This window comes from Ochotona princeps, chromosome 2, assembly GCF_030435755.1.
Source record: "Ochotona princeps isolate mOchPri1 chromosome 2, mOchPri1.hap1, whole genome shotgun sequence".
NCBI classification, from domain to species: domain Eukaryota; kingdom Metazoa; phylum Chordata; class Mammalia; order Lagomorpha; family Ochotonidae; genus Ochotona; species Ochotona princeps.
The window spans coordinates 104,107,769-104,123,684 of record NC_080833.1 but is presented as its reverse complement, the minus strand read 5'-3'; the positions used below and the strand labels follow the sequence as shown (position 1 = coordinate 104,123,684).

The window sequence follows — 15,916 nt, the reverse complement described above, 5'->3', positions numbered from 1 at the left end:
AATGATCCACGGATGTTCGTGAGCATTATCGAGAAGGGACTGAGCCGAGTGCCTGTCCAGGCGTTCCAAAAGAGAGAGGGGGTCCGATTGGGTAATCGTTGAGTCTTGAAGTTACAGCTTTTAGTTGTAAGCAGTCCTAGTTGGTTCCAGTCCAAGTCACCACAGTGAGTGTAAGAAAGGTTCATTTTCCTTCATGAATCATTTCCCCCACTTTCTACTTAGAAACACGCAGCGCCGGCTTGGGATTTAGCTGCAGGCCCCACGGCAGCTCCTCGCGCCCACTCCACGGCTCCGGCCTGCCCAGACCTGGCCCAGCCTGAAGGACTCTGGCACACACACGCCCTCCCGAAGGCGGCGCTCGCACTCCGGCCCTGCGCGGGCTGCAGCGCGGTCTGAGCGCCGGGGACTCTGCCAAGCTGCTCGGTTGCTCGTGGCCAAGCCTTGTTGTGGTGTGTTGCCCATTGTGTGTCTTTGTGAGTTGCAGGGACATAAGCAATGACTCTGGCTGTGTTCACACACAAGAGTGCAGCTTTCTTTGAAGTCGGTAAAGTAATTGTGATTAGTGATATGCATGTAGTATTCTCTTTGTGTTTGCCTGGTGGTCTAATGGCTAGGCTTCAGCTCTCTCACCACCACGACCTGGGTTCAGTTCCCGGCCAGGGAGCTTCCTATCAGCTAATTTGATTTCCCATATTTTGACCTATCTACATCTAACATAATGGAAATGTTCATATTTACTTTTCCTGACCAAAGGAAAAATTTCTGAATCATTGTTATCGAGTACAATGGAAAGCTCAGTTCAGGTACTTAATTCAAGAATCTAAAGAATGCAAACAGCAGACACCATTTTTCTTCCAAAACTCTGAAGTTATCAGCATGATTTTGTTGTCCTGTATCGCAGACTTCATCCAGAAAGCCGTGCTTACTCCTCCACTCACATTGCTGAAAAGCCCCCGCGCACCACAACTTCCTGAGAGGGTGAGCACCCTGAGGTCCTGCCAGCTCCGTAATGGGACAGACAGTTCACGTGTGGGTCAGCTGCAGTCTGCTGATCTGGTTAGACGCCCTGACCAATGCCTGCTGGCGGTTGCAAAGCGCCACAAGGCAAATGGGGCTGCTGCAGTAGCCCACAGTCTTGGGGTGAGTTCTCATGCAGGGGTAAAGGAACAAAGACATCTGCAAGTCAGGCGTCAGAAACATGACAGTCCGCAGCCAAAAAGGCAGGGAGAGTAACCGCGCCTCCATGGGTGTGTCCACATGGTTCTTCTGAGGGGCACCTTGGGTTGTGTGCTCACGGAGGACTCCTGTTCTCCTCCTCCCTCGCCTTGTGCGTGATGATACCTTGGGGTTATGGATCAGTGGGTGTGGGGATGCGGTCTTGGACTATTGTCTCATCAGTAGAGAAATTCTATAAGAAAATACAGTCTGCTGGAAGCACTGGGCAGCATTGCACTCATGGCAGTTCAGTGGCAGCATTTTACCTTCCAACCTGGGAGATCAGCTTCAGTTTCTGGGCTGGTTTGAGTCAGATGATTTTTTGAGGATTAATTAGGAGAGGAGTGTGTTAACAAACATGCTTAATTGGTGTGGACAGGCATAGTGAGGACATATGCTTTGCATCTGGCTACAGACTTAGAATCATTTTTCAGAAGGATTTCTTTAGTTGAAACTCAGAGGGTTTTTTTATTATATTTTTGACAATCTTTACATACTTAATTAGGGTAAAAAGGTTCAAGTGCTATAGGAAAGTGGGTAAGACGATTATTTCCATATTGTTTCCTTCATGTGTCTGTGGTAAAGGGGATATTGAGGGAGAAGGCCCACCCAGTTTCCCACCCACCCCAGGTCCCAGATGTGGGGCATGCTCCAAGGTTCTTGCTCAAGTGGTTTTGATAGTTCACTAGTTATGAATTGCTGCCAATCTCACCACTCCAACTACTATGAGGTCACTGAAGAATCCACTGATTAACGTAGTCCTGAGTATCTGTTTGCCCAGTATTTCGCTCCAACATGTAGCTGAGGTGGTTGATTGACTTGTTCTGTCTTCTGTCTTTTCTTGGTTAGGGTTCTGAGTCCAGCATTTAGATTGGGGAGATCCCTAAAGAAACTTTGAGGTGTTCCAGAACCAGCTTCTTGTATGTACTAGCAAGCACAGGGCCCGGCACAGTCCATCGCCCTGATCAGCTGGTGGTTGCAATTGCTGGGTTGGTTCTATTCTCAGCCCCGACTTACACTGGAAGCAATGGGTGTTGCAGTCCAGCCTGGTTCTGCCCAGCACATACTTGACCCTCGCATAAACCAGTGGGAACTGCAGCCTAATCAGAGCGACCCACAATAACCCCACCAGGCCCGCCCCCTACCCTGCTTTGCCAGTATGTGTAGCAGACTAGTCCAGTCTGTCCCACATCCCCTTCTGCTCTCATACATGTCAATGGGTATTGAAGCTTAGTTTCCTCTACCCAGCTCAACTGTCCAGCCCTCACGAATGTTGTTGAGCGCCTCTCTGGCTAGCCACCCAGCCCCTATCCTAGTTTTCATGACCTCTCGTGAGAGTGATAACCCAAGAGGGAGGAACCCACTATTTCCCTCCCAGGTCTCTCTCACTCCCGGATTATGCACTGTCTAAGTGGTTCTGTGGTTTGACTTGACAAAATTAGCCCCCAGTGCCAGCTTCTGCCAGCTGATGCTGCGGCTAAGCCCAAACAACCCTCACCCACTCTAATTTTGTTTGCACCAGTAGGAATACTCAGCCCAGCCTGGCTTTTCCCTGATCTAGTCCACATGAGGCACACAGGTGTTGTAGCCCTGCTTAGTCTGGTCTGCCCCCATCCCAGCTCACGCTCTCCAGTGGGAGTAGCTGTCCAGCAAGGGAACCCCCCCTTATTCCCCCTGCCGGCTCTGCCCCCTTCCTTCCTGGTTCTCACACGTGCTGGTTGGGTGCTGCAGTCACATCTGGTACACGCAACCTCACCTTGGCATTCCGTATTGTGCACTGGTTTTTGTCATGACTGTACTTGGCTCGACCCACACTCTGTTCTGGTACTCAGATTTGCCAGTGGATGACATGAACTGATTCAGTCTGGTCTGCCCCCAACCCATGCCAGATGTATGCCAGTGGGAAACTTTCCCTGGCCTGCTCTGGGCTGTTTCCTATCATGTTTCTTGTGCTTACCTGCAGGGACTGTGTCCTGCCAGAGGAGTTGCCCAGGCTCCTCCATCAGAACCTCTCCCAATACCAGATTTTGCACATACCAGTGGGTCCATGTGTCAGCCCTACTTCAGTTCACCTCCTGTCCTAGCAGGGACAGTGGCTTTTCTTGACTGGCCTTCAACACAAACTGGTTCTTTTTTTTTTTTTTTTTTTTTTTTTTTAAGATTTATTCATTTCATTACAGCCAGATATACACAGAGGAGGAGAGACAGAGAGGAAGACCCTCCGTCCAATGATTCACTCCCCAAGTGAGCCGCAACGGGCCGATGCGCGCCGATCCGAAGCTGGGAAACTGGAACCCCCTCCGGGTCTCCCACATGGGTGCAATGTCCCAATGCATTGGGCCATCCTCGGCTGCCTTCCCAGGCCACAAGCAGGGAGCTGGATGGGAAGTGGAGCTGCCGGGATTAGAACCGGCGCCCATATGGGATGCCGAGGCTTTCAAGGCGAGGACTTTAGCCGCTAGGCCACGCTGCCGGGCCCACACACTGGTTCTTGTTGGATGTTTCAGTCTAGCCACGGCTCATCCATACCCACATATGGTACACACATGGCTCAGTAGGGGGTTGAGACCTAGCCTAATCCATCCCACTGCTACCCTGGTCCTCCAGGACACCAGACGGTGTTGGGGTCTGTCCCAGCTTGGAGCGTCCAGTCCCAGTTCACACTTGTGCCAAGGGAGACTACAATCGTTTCCTGATCAGAACGCAGCCCCCATTCCAGCCTACACGCCCCTTGGTGGGAACCTCAACCCAGTTAGGGTGTCCCCTTAGCTCCCCGACCGCGCCTGCTCCCAGCCATAGATCATGCGCATGCCAATGGTTGTTTTGACTCAGCTTGGCTCAGCCCCTCACCTGTTCCGGCCTCTGCCTTAGACACATGGTGAATTGGTGGCAGGTAGCAGCCTAACCTTGCTGCCACAATGGCGAGATTCATTTTCTCTAAGCAGTCTATATGTTCAAGGGACTTGAGGCATGAGAGACAGAAAGCAGTTGGAGGGTTGAGGTCTGTGGGACAGACCCGTATGAGGAAACTGAAGGTTCTCCTAGTCGCAGTCTAAGCTTTGTCTTGTTTTCCTGCTCTCACACACCATGCCCATGCATTTCTTCCATCAGGAAAAGGACTGTACTTTCACCTTGTTTTGTTTGCGGGGCCTTTTAAAATTTTCATTGGAGAGTCAGATATACAGAAAGAGGAGAGACATTCACTCCCCAAGGGGCCACAACAGCTGGAGCTCAGCTGAGCCAAAGTCTGGAGCCAGGAGCCAGGAGCCTCGTCTGGGTCTCCCATGCAGGTGCAGAGTCCCAAGGCTTTGGGCCATCCTCGACTGCTTTCCCAGGCCACAAGCAGGGAACTGGATAGGAAGTAGGACCACCAGCATAGGAACTGACACCCATATGGAAACCTGGTCCGTTCAAGACAAGGACTTCAGCCACTAGGCTACCTCACTGGGCTCCATGTTTTGGGGACCTTTGAGGCATTAGGAGAATGTCTTTTTTTTTTTTTTAAGATTTTTATTATTAGTATTGGAAAGCCAGATATACAGAGAGGAGGAGAGACAGAAAGGAAGATCCTCCATCCGATGTTTTCGCTCCCCAAGTGAGCCGCAACGGGCCGGTGTGCGCCGATCCGACGCCGCCGGGAACCTGGAACCTCCTCCGGGTCTCCCATGCGGGTGCAGGGTCCCAAAGGTTTGGGCCGTCCTCGACCACCTTCCCAGGCCACAAGCAGGGAGCTGGATGGGAAGTGGAGCTGCCGGGACCAGAACCGGCGCCCACATGGGATCCCGGGGCTTTCAAGGCGAGGACTTTAGCCGCTAGGCCACGCCGCGGGGCCCTAGGCGAATGTCTTAACTGCTACACAATGAAAGCCCCCCTGAACACGCTATCTTCAGGGTCTCCTCACCTTGCTCAGGTGCACCTTTATTGCTTTTATTTCCTCCATAGGAAGGGAAGGATTGTGGCCAGAACATCAGTGCTGCAGTACAGAATACACCAATTCCCATTAGCGGTCCAGAGTGAGGCGCTGGTGTACCAGCATTCAGGTTTTCCACTGCTCTGAGAACATCTGGAGGGGATGGCCTTGCAGAACTTCCCTGAAGGGGAGACTTTGCTAGCAGGAGGGATGACTGCATCCATGTAGGAGACCTGGAAAAAGCTTCTGGTTCGACCGGGCCCCAAACTGACCACTGTGGCCATTTGTGGAGGGAACCAACCTTTGCAAGATCCATCTCTCCCTCTGTTCATGTAATTCTGGTTTTCAAAGACATCTTTATTTTTTTTTTTAAAGATTTATTCATTTTATTACAGTCAGATATACACAGAGGAGGAGAGACAGAGAGGAAGATCTTCCGTCCGATGAGTCACTCCCCAAGTGAGCCGCAACGGGCCGCTGCGCGCCAATCCGATGCCAGGAACCTGGAACCTCTTCCGGGTCTCCCACGCGGGTGCAGGGTCCCAATGCATTGGGCCATCCTCTCCTGCTTTCCCAGGCCACAAGCAGGGAGCTGGATGGGAAGTGGAGCTGCCGGGACTAGAACCGGCGCCCATATGGGATCCCAGGACGTTCAAGGCGAGGACTTTAGCCGCTAGGCCACGCCGCAGGGCCCCAAAGACATCTTTTTTAAAGAAGTGAATATCAGTCTTGGCGATGACTGCTTCTCAGATGTGCTTTTCCAAAGCAAGCACCCACGTGCTGTGGAAACAAACAATTGCTTCACTCGTGGCCTGGCAGTCAGGAGTCAGGGCTTTCACCACCACGACCCGAGATCCAATGTTGGTTGGGAATCAGCTGTCCTTATCTCTGTGAATGAAAATCCTTCAGAGTTTAAAGACTCAGACAGGAATGAAGACTGCAGTTGTAGCCCTCAGTCCGTCTAACTGAGCTGCCACCTCTCCAGTTCACCACACTTTCCTCTTCAAGGAACATACACCAAACCCTTACCTCAAAAGAGGACAGAAGTCTCTGCTACGTCAAGAATACCATTCTTTTCCCATTGCTTCTGAGTATCATTCCACTTTGTGCAACTACGAGTATTCCATCTTATGCTAGCTGCTAGCAGGATGGAAAGAGAAATATGGGTTCTTATACAGTATTACAATTGTATTCTTGCCAAAATAAGAAAGAAACAACTCATTTCTGCAGAGGTCCTCACTTCTGCAATTGACAGAGAGGGTCCAGGGTAGACATCAACAGTCTGAGAAGCCGAGGGAGATGATGCTGAACTGGAAACAAGCTCTGCTAGGGCTTAGTTCCGCCTGCAAGGCAGCAGTCAAGCCCTCAGCTGCAGGTGGCGTTCTAAGACACTGAGCTCAGGGAGGAATCCTGTTCTCCTCCTTCTTCTGGCACAGGCTGAGCTCCTGGGGTCTCTGGGGCTAGTGACCAGTGGGAGTGGGGATGTGACTTTCAAGCGGGTGGCACAGGAAAGACCCAGCCATTTCCTGATTGGTTGAGAGCACCAATGGGGAATGCCTTCCCTGCAGGTGCCTGCCTGAAGAAGAATAGGGAAGGTCTTAAAAACCCAGGACTTTTCCTAGAACCCCAATGTGTCTCCCTCTCTGTTTTCAAGAGGCATCCCATCTTCTGGATGCCTACTGGAGATGCTGTCTCCTTCATTCTTCTTTTCACACTCATCTGTTTACTTTGCAATTAAACTTCTCAGTCGGCAATTGAATCCTGACTTTTGATTTCTGTGCTAAGCTGTGAGAAGAACCTGCACAACCTTGTCCTAACACTCGTTCTGTCAGTCACAGGGGAGAGCTACATGGGTTGGCTGTGATCGGAACTGGTACTGTGGTAGTTCCCTTTTCATCTTTTTGAAGGTCACTGTCAGAAATAAAACAAAACACACTTGTTTTCTGGATTTGTAGAAGCGATGGGAAGGGAATAAGACAAGGACATTGGGCCAAGCACCTCAGCTGCAGAGAGGGAACCCACACTTTGGAATGATCAGGAGAACCTGAAAAACAGATTAAAAAACCTGACCTAAGGTGTTTCAGCTACTGCCATTCGCTGGGCAACCTGGAGTCTCAGTTCCAGAAACTGGAATCTAATCTGGGTCATAACACGAGGAATGTAGCTTGCTGTGTTTGTTTGGTTTTTCAATGACTTGGGATCACAGAGAAAAGGCTCCTGCAGGCCCTGCCTCGAGGTTCTGGCAGTGTCAGCTCCTCAAGGCTGAGCACTGGCATCCAGCTGAGCCCATGAGAGGTTGGGGGCACTGAGGGAGACCTCTGGGCACACACAGAACTCGAGAGGTGCCACGTGGAGAGAACTCGCTCTGAGTTATGGGTCAAATTAGAAGCACCAAGGTGACTTGGCTCAGGAGCTCAGCACAGAGCCCTGGGGTTCCGGCTGATTGGGGAATGTTGGCCTGGTGAGCCACAGTTCCAGATCTACCCCACCATTCATTTCTGAACCACTAAGCTTTCCAACCTCCTGGCTTTGTTGTCTGGATGTCAACAACAAGGGCAGCAGGTGTCTCTCGGGTATTCCAAGATCACGTTGGTGATCTCTTCCTGCTTTGCCTGGGAAGTGCTTTCAGCTCTTGGGTCTCTGCTCTGTTTGTATAACAGATCCTCCCAGAGGGGATAACTGCACTAGAATCTCAGGAATGTTCTCAGCAGCATGCTGCAAACTGACCACAGTCAGATACACTCTAAACTGTTGTTCCATTTTAAACTTTTCTTTTCCAGCCTCTCCCCATCAAGACTCATCTTATTATTGTTGTTTTTTTTTTCATACATCTCCCAATTCATTCATATGCTCACCTGGAAAAACTTAAATTCATCCAGTTTGCACAATAAATGGTTTTAGCAATTCTAATGTACCGAATGGGAAAAACTTGCCCAGGGATCAGATTTCTCTTTCTCATGAATACACACTCAACGGAGCCATGTTTACTATGTGAACATCAAGGCTAACCCAGACAGCCCACACTGAAGGGCATTGGGGTCCTTCATTGCACCCTGGGGAAAGGACACCAAGGTCCTCACCTGTGTATAGGGGAGCAGCGTTGGCTGTGGACTGACAGTGGACTGAGAATGCTGCATGGGTCTGGGCTCAGAATCCTGGTGAGCGTACAACTGGGGACACCTTGAGCCCTGAAAAGTGAACATGGCTGTACACTTAAAAGCAACACGAACTACTATTGAAAAATCCAGTTAGGCCTCCGAGGAATGGTGAGTCCTCTCTTTCCATGAGCCATCCTCTGCTCTGCAAGCCGGCACTCCCATCCATGTCCTCTGGCACACTTCCTCCTTCTCCTCGCAGTGGGGGTCCAGAGTGACCGACCCAGTTTAGTGGGAATTTGTGGAAAGGCGGAGGTTTTGTAACAGGTGATGCCTGCTGCTGGCAAGCCTGGCTGTCCCTGCACCAACGCGGGGTAGGTAGGGCTGAAAGCTGCCATTGAAAAGCTGTGTTTTCCTGCCCCATTTTAGGCAATGTCTTCATGGTACCTGATGATAAATTGCACTAAGAAGGTATTGCTTTGCGCAGGTCATGACATGGAAGTGGTAAGGGTATCTTACTGTTGTGGTCGGGCTAGCTCAGTCGGTAGAGCATGAGACCCTTAATCTCAGGGTCGTGGGTTTGAGCTCCACGTTGGGCGCATGCTAACTTTTGCCACCACAGGCAGAACTGTCTCAGCTCTAGAATCACAACCACCACCCTAGGAAGTGGGACCATCCCTCCTGTGAAACCATTGTGGTATTCTTGCCAACCGTGGTACTCCTCACTGCTGACTTTCCTGCCCGTGGGCATCCCGTCCGACTCCTCAGTGAGCCTCTCCCCTTGTGGAAGATGTGAGAGCGATTGGCTGGCTGTAAACACCCATCTCTCTCCTGCTTTCTAAGGCCCATTTTGAAGTTGTGGGAACTTGCCCACGAGGCTGAGGGCTAAACACGAGGGTTTCTGTAACCCCACAACCCCCACCCCGCCAAGCCACAGAAGAGTACATTCGAGTTGTGTGGACACAGGAGCTCCATCTTGTCTTGAGTTTCTTCTCCAAGCACAATTTCCGTTTCACCTGTTATTGCTGCAAGTTCCTGAACCCGATTTTAGTCAATGAAACCTGCGGGGACTTCTGCCGCACTTGCTTCTCAGAACTTACTTCTCAGGCCCACACCCAAGGGCAAGTTGTAGGCCTCAAGCACCCTGGATGTCAGCCTGCCACCTCAGCCTGGTTTCCAAACAGAGAGCACTGTTTAGCAACGGTGGACCGGACTGGGCCACCCTCACCAGCGACAGGAAGATCGACTCCAGATGACGGACTGCATGGTAGCTGTACGTGAGAGGACACTGTGATCCTGTGGTGAGCCGGGGAGGAGTGACAGACTGAAGTTGCTCCTCCCAGGATCTTCCTAGGTCCACCCAAGATTACACCAGAACAAGCCCAGCAAGGAAGGAGGCCCATTTCCCACCTACCAAAACCAGAACTTAGCAAGGAGAAACTTCCTGCCCCCCTAGCCTCCTGTAGGTGAAGGGTCTGCTCTGGTCCATCTACCCGGATTCCGAGTCTGGTGGGCAGCAGGGGCGTGGGCTGCCGGACCCGCCGGTTGGGAAACATCTTTTATGACATGAAAGTGCGGAAATGCTTCATACCAGAAGAAATCAAGAAGAGAAAGAAAGCTGTTGTTGTTGTTATTTTGCTCTTAGTGCAGACAGAAAGTCCATCCTTGTAGCAGAAAGCAAGATCTTGGCTGGAGATGTTGGTGTCGTCCTAACTGACCCCTTCAAGCATTTTGTGGGAATGTTTCTTGAAAACACTTGTGGCTGTGCTGTGGCTATGCTTTGTATGACGCCAGATTTGAAACCAAGGAATCCAGAAAAGAAGAACTGATATTCCTTTTGGTGGGCATCAGAACCAGAACCTCTGAAAAGTGAAATGAGCTCTGCAGATTCCAAGGATGCAATCAAAAGAAATTGCAAGGGATAAAACCTGCATGTCAGGCCCATGCGCCAGAAGACCTCAGTCGGGCACAGTGCAGAGAAGCTGGGTGGGTCCTTAACTGCAGCTTTTGAAGGATGCCCCGTGGAACTTAGTTCAGAGCCACACATGGAAGCTTCTCCACGTAACGTTATCTTCTTGTTGTATAAGTTAAGCAAATAAGTTTAGGTCAGGATCTTGCTGAAAGTGGATGTCTTGTGATCTCTTTGATAGAAGTAAACCAGAGATTCTGTAAAGGCGCTATCATGGCCCAGAATAAATCTAAGTCTTCAGTTCTGTTGGGGTGAAATTAAATTCTTACTGCCATCTGAAGGGAATTATTGCATCTTTTTTGACCTCAGCAGTACTTTGTTTCTTTGATGAGTGGGTTGGTTAAATCAGGTTATAGTGTTGGTCCAAATTCCTTATTCCTTCTAAAAAGAAGCAGAATCATGGAGTATAATTCTCCTCATGACATGAAAGCAATGATACTAATGTACTACTATAACAATAAGATTAAGTTGGACAGTATTTTGATAGTATTTTGATCCTGCCCAGTTTGTGAGAAAGACTGCCGGGAAATCATGTCCACTTGTGATTTATGCTGAGGTTTTTTTCTCAAGATTTATTTATTTTTATTGGAAAGGTAAACTTATAGAGACAAGGAAAAACACAGAGTAAAATCTTCCATCCACTGGTTGACTCCCAAAATGGTTTAAAAAGCTGATCAGAAGCAAGGAGACAGAAACTTCTTCTGGATCTCCGACACAAGTGCAGGGTCCCAAGGCTTTGGGCCATCCTCCACTGCTTTCCCAGGCCTCAAGCAGGAAGCTGTATGAGAATAGAGCAGCCATGACACAAACTGGTGCCCACGTGGAATTCCCCCATGGAGAACCCAAGGCCAGGATTTCAGCCACTGGCCCTCACACTGAGCTTAACATGCTGATCTTATTTCAGAGCTCCTGCACGTGCAGTGGACTTGCCACTAGAACGGTGGGAAACTGGAGAGTAACCTTACATCTGGGACGTGATGGTGTGTCTTCAGGAGAATGTGCAGTGTCTTTTAACAGCTAGTTACAGTGCAAATCAGGGCTCCATTATAATTTGTTTACTTCATTTAAATGATACCTTGATGTGTGAAATAAAACAAAAGAATCAATTACATCATGATGTCTCCAGCCCTAGTCCTCCATCTTGGTCATGTCCACTCACTCTGACAGGAGAAGTCCACCCGTGCCTTTCTGCCTTAAGCATGTCAGGTTCCTGGCTGGATAGCAGGGAGGCGGGTACTCTCTATCCTATAGGCACGGGAGGGGCCCCGAGCTCTGAGGAACCATGCACTCTCTCGCTGCCCCTGCACTCTCTCTCTGGGGTCCCCTTGCAATCATCTGCAGGGATGCCTGCTTCCATTCCGTTCCCAGAAAGGGAAGGCCCACAGGACAGACCATCCATGACCCAGTGACAAGGAAACACCAATTCCTGCTGACTGGATGCAGAGTGAGTGTGAGGAGTGACGGGTAGGCATCCCAGCACTCTGACTTATCACTGCTCTGAGCCCAGGGAGCAGGGGACTTGAATTCTGCCCCATCACCCTATGAGTGTTGGTGAGTTCTGTGGTCATGCCTAGCTCAGCCCTGCAGCAAACCAGGTGCACAGCACTCCCACACGGTGAGTCCACCATCCCCTACAGAGTCTGCTCCGGCAGGACCCAGTTCTCTCACATGCTGTTTAGTATCATGGCCCAGCCTAACAGGCTCCACACCCTGCCTTAACATTCACTGTTGGATACTGTGTTAAGCCCTGCCAAACAGGCCCCTCCACCCAGGGCTTTCCCATGCTCTGATAAGCCCAGCTCTGGTCTCCCACATAAGCAGTTATACTGGTTTAGCACCCCCCTCCCAAATTCTCCAGTTTCCCTCTTCTAAGCCACCAGTCTCGGCCCCTCATTTACCTGTAAGTGCTGTAGTGTGCTTGGAGCAATGCAAGCATGTGTGAAAGTGTAGAGTGTGTGTGAGTGTGCTTGGGTGGAAAGCAACATATTCTTATTACCTGTCAGGGTATCCCTTGATCATGAAGGGGATCAGGGTGAGGCTGATCTAATGCACTTGGGATGTGCTGGCCTCTGTGATTTCCTTGCATGTGGAAAACTCTACTGTGGCAGAGTGGTTTTAGACTTGTTGTCAAGGTTTTTCTGGAGGTGTTGTTTGAGCTGGCACAAAGTTGTTAAGCCAAGGGTGGGGTGACTCATTAGTTTTCTGGGCTCTGGTTCCCCAAGATGAAGTGGTGGTAAGCCCACGCCAAAGGACAAGCCCAGGTCGGAGACTCTGAGAGCCTCTGGCTCTAGAAACCTGGAAGCCAGCCAGACTGAAGCTCCAGTCTCCTGATTTTGGCCTCATCTACCCTTGGTTGTTGAATCTCTCCCTCTCCCACTCTTTAACTCTGCCTTTCAAATGAACAAATAAACATGTAAAGAAAATAAAAAGAAGGAATGTCTCGCCTCTGTAGTGCAAATGAAAACAGATTTGGAACAAACAGAAATGGAACAAAGTAACACCTACATGGATCAGAGGAAATCCAAGGTAATGCACTGATTTGCTAGGGGAGAGAAAGAATCATTGTTTATAGGGATAATGAAATAGCTTATTCACAAGCTATAAAAGTCACAATGCGCAACCTCCAATCAACACCAGGCTTGCCACGTGCAAAAAGACCACCCTACATGGACTATTCAGTGAGAAAGACACACTGGAAACTGAGTGGGAAGTGGCACAATGTTCAAATCAGCAGAAAGGACTGTGACACAATTTGTATGACTGTATCCCATATGTCCCAAGAACTAAACAGAGATCTGGAGCATGTAACAGTGATCCCAATGAAAACCTTGCGATGACATATACAACAGCAGAAAAGACCAAGAGTATTCAACATCACAGAACAAGACTATCAGCAGATGAACATTCTCAGAAACAATGATTAATGACAACAAAGACCTGGAGAATGTAGATTATTGACAGGGAAAATGTAAGAAAATTAACACCTCATTAATGACTAGGGAGTGGGTCACTCAGGATGCCCAATAGCTAAGAAATTCAAGTCTCTGGAAATGTGTGTATTGGCAGAGATGTGGAGTGGGGAAACCTGTAGAAGAAACAATGGCTGAAAAGTTGCTACTCATAAAGCAAGGAGTAAATGCAGAAATCCAAGCAGCGAATGCATCCAAAGCACAGAAACATGAAGGAGATGATGCCTAGACCCATCGCGGTCAAAGCAAACACCTGCAAAGTGGCCACAGGAAGGAGTCATGGCACAAACACCAGGACAAAGATGAGGATCCCATCAGATGTCTTGCTCTTTTCCCAACACTCTGCCAAGAGGCACATGAGTGAAAAGACAGCAAAGAAACATCCTTACGGGACACAGGAAAGGAAATTCACATTAATTTGGTCATCACATACCACCCTCCCCACCACCAAATCTCTCAGAAATGTAAGCACACTAGGACTGCTGAAGACACACACAACCGGATTCGTCAGAGGCTGCCCACAGCAGAGCATCCAGGGACTTCTGCAGGTGAAGGACAGAGGAATCAAGGGGAAGTTAAGATCCATACGTAGGACTGAAGAACTGGAGCTGGGTGGGATTCGGGATCCTCCTGCTATCGAAATCTGCTGAAAAACCACTTGATCCCTTAAACTAGAGCAATGACAGGGGGTTGTGGGGTATGCTACAGGTGAGAGAGAGACAAATGGGCCCCACCACCATAGCGTAAAGGCCAGGGTGGGAGGGATAGCATCACTGGAATGCAGACCCGGACAGGCCATGTAGATGCTGCTATGTCATAGGGCTGGAACTTTCACTCACTTGAGGAGAGAAATGGTTGTACTAAACAACCGACAGTCAGGGAGACAGAACGGAAAGACCATCAATATACCTCAGGTAAATTGACGAGAATGATCGTGCGCCAGGAAGACTGCCTAGGAACACTAACGTGAGCAGCCAGAGAACCACGCCGAGAACCTTGATTCCAGCATGGCAGGTCATTCTAGAAATCCCAGAGCCGATTTAACTTCCAGTGTATGAATAAGGGTCGAGGGAAGAAAACACAGGCACAAGAAGAAGTAGGAAAAAACAAAAACAAAAAACCCTCCAAGGTTACCACAGATGAAAGATTCCTTTCTGCAGAGGGACGGATTCTCCCAGCCCTCCTGGGTGTTCAGGGAGGATCCCAAAGGGTCCCGCCTTACCGGGCCTGCAGGAACCCGAAGAAAGCGTCCTTCTCCGTTGGCGTGAAATGACGGGCTGGCTAGAGAACCGCGACCACCACAGCTCCAAAACGAGCTATGTGGAGACGACTTGGCTCCGATCACAGACCTCTCAGTTAAGGGCATAGAGGTACCGCCACAGAAGTCACATCTTCAGGTCCCTAATTAAAGTGTACGAGGGTGCAGTAGTGCTAGGCGGAGCCACCGCTCAGGGTAACCCCAGCTTCCGAGGGCAGCGGGCCGACCTCGCCGCCTTGCCTGTCCCCTGCCTGGGAGGCCAGGCCCCGGGGATGGCCGAGGGCGCGTCCCTCACCGCTGGAGGCGCCTGGCCCCAAGGGAGCTGAGCGCTGGTGGCCGCGGGTGCGGGCGCTTCCCGCTGGGCAGGTGCCTCTGTGGCCTCGGGCGCCGCTCTCGCTCCGCTCCCTCCGTATACAATCGGAAAGCAAAGGAAAAACTTTGGAAACAATACATATTGCTGCGAATCCTCAATCTACTTGGAATCACTACTGATGATAATGTGTCCAAATGTTCTCTGATCTGATCGAGAGTAAAAGAAATCCCAGTGATGGCAGTGTAATAAGATAGAAAGCAACTAACTACGAAGAAATTAATACCAAGGGCCGGCAGTATCAGGCTTGTGGTAAACACTAACTGAGTTTCGGACAAAAGGAAGGGGCGAAGAGAACTTAAAAATATGATAGAGTAACGGAAAGCAAAGCTCATAACACAGAGCATATGCATTGGCCGGGAATCGAACCCGGGTCTCCCGCGTGGGAGGCGAGAATTCTACCACTGAACCACCAATGCAACAACACAATGTCTCTATGGACACCTACTGCAGAAAAGCCGAAGGGAGACCTGTGGAAAGACCCTGGTGAAACAGACTCCTTCAGCCTCTTTCAGACACAGCACAGGCAAAATACAACTCAGGCAAAAAGTTGCAAAAGCTTACACAGGCAGCTGTTAATCAGGCCGCCAAACTATTTGGCATTCAAATCACAATGCTGTTGGAGTTCAAAGAACATAATTCTGACACAGGCCCCGTGCCACTGCATAGTGACCCTCTAGAGAAACCCAGCAGAAACTCTTCTAGACCTGTACCAACCTGGAGAGCTCGTTGGCTCACTGATAATGCAATCTTTCTGCCCTCCACTTGCTGGCAGCCTCCCAAACACTTTCCTCCCTACCTTGAGACAAACACAGTGTCTGGATGACTGGCCACATGCCCAGGTGACCACAGAAGGTCTGCATGACAATTACACCTTTTCCCTCTGTCCTGCATAAAGTGTGTTTGCCCTTCACCTTTGACAAACACTCAGGTATTGACATTTTCATCTGTTTATGATTTTGATCACAATGGCATGGGTACAGGCTAACCTCTAAGCCAGGCGAATCCCCGCAGGGCTCCAGAGCCCCAAGGCTTTCTCCTCAGATGCTTCTTTGGACTTCCCAAAAAAGTCCAAGGATTGAAATGACTTGGCTTTCAATTCTCCTGCCTTAAAAATCCACACAATGGAG

The 15,916-nt window shown here is 49.9% G+C and overlaps 2 non-coding genes and 1 pseudogene across 2 annotated transcripts; 2 read left to right on the top strand and 1 right to left on the bottom strand.

Annotated features, from left to right (window-relative positions):
- The first annotated feature begins 8,746 nt into the window (after positions 1 to 8,746).
- Positions 8,747 to 8,819, top strand: TRNAK-CUU (transfer RNA lysine (anticodon CUU)). Its single transcript has one exon. It is a non-coding gene; the product is annotated as a tRNA-Lys (tRNA).
- A 961-nt stretch (positions 8,820 to 9,780) lies between these two features.
- LOC131478045 (destrin-like) lies at positions 9,781 to 10,319 on the top strand (annotated as a pseudogene).
- A 4,815-nt stretch (positions 10,320 to 15,134) lies between these two features.
- On the bottom strand, positions 15,135 to 15,205 carry TRNAG-CCC (transfer RNA glycine (anticodon CCC)). Its single transcript has one exon. It is a non-coding gene; the product is annotated as a tRNA-Gly (tRNA).
- Positions 15,206 to 15,916: the final 711 nt, after the last annotated feature.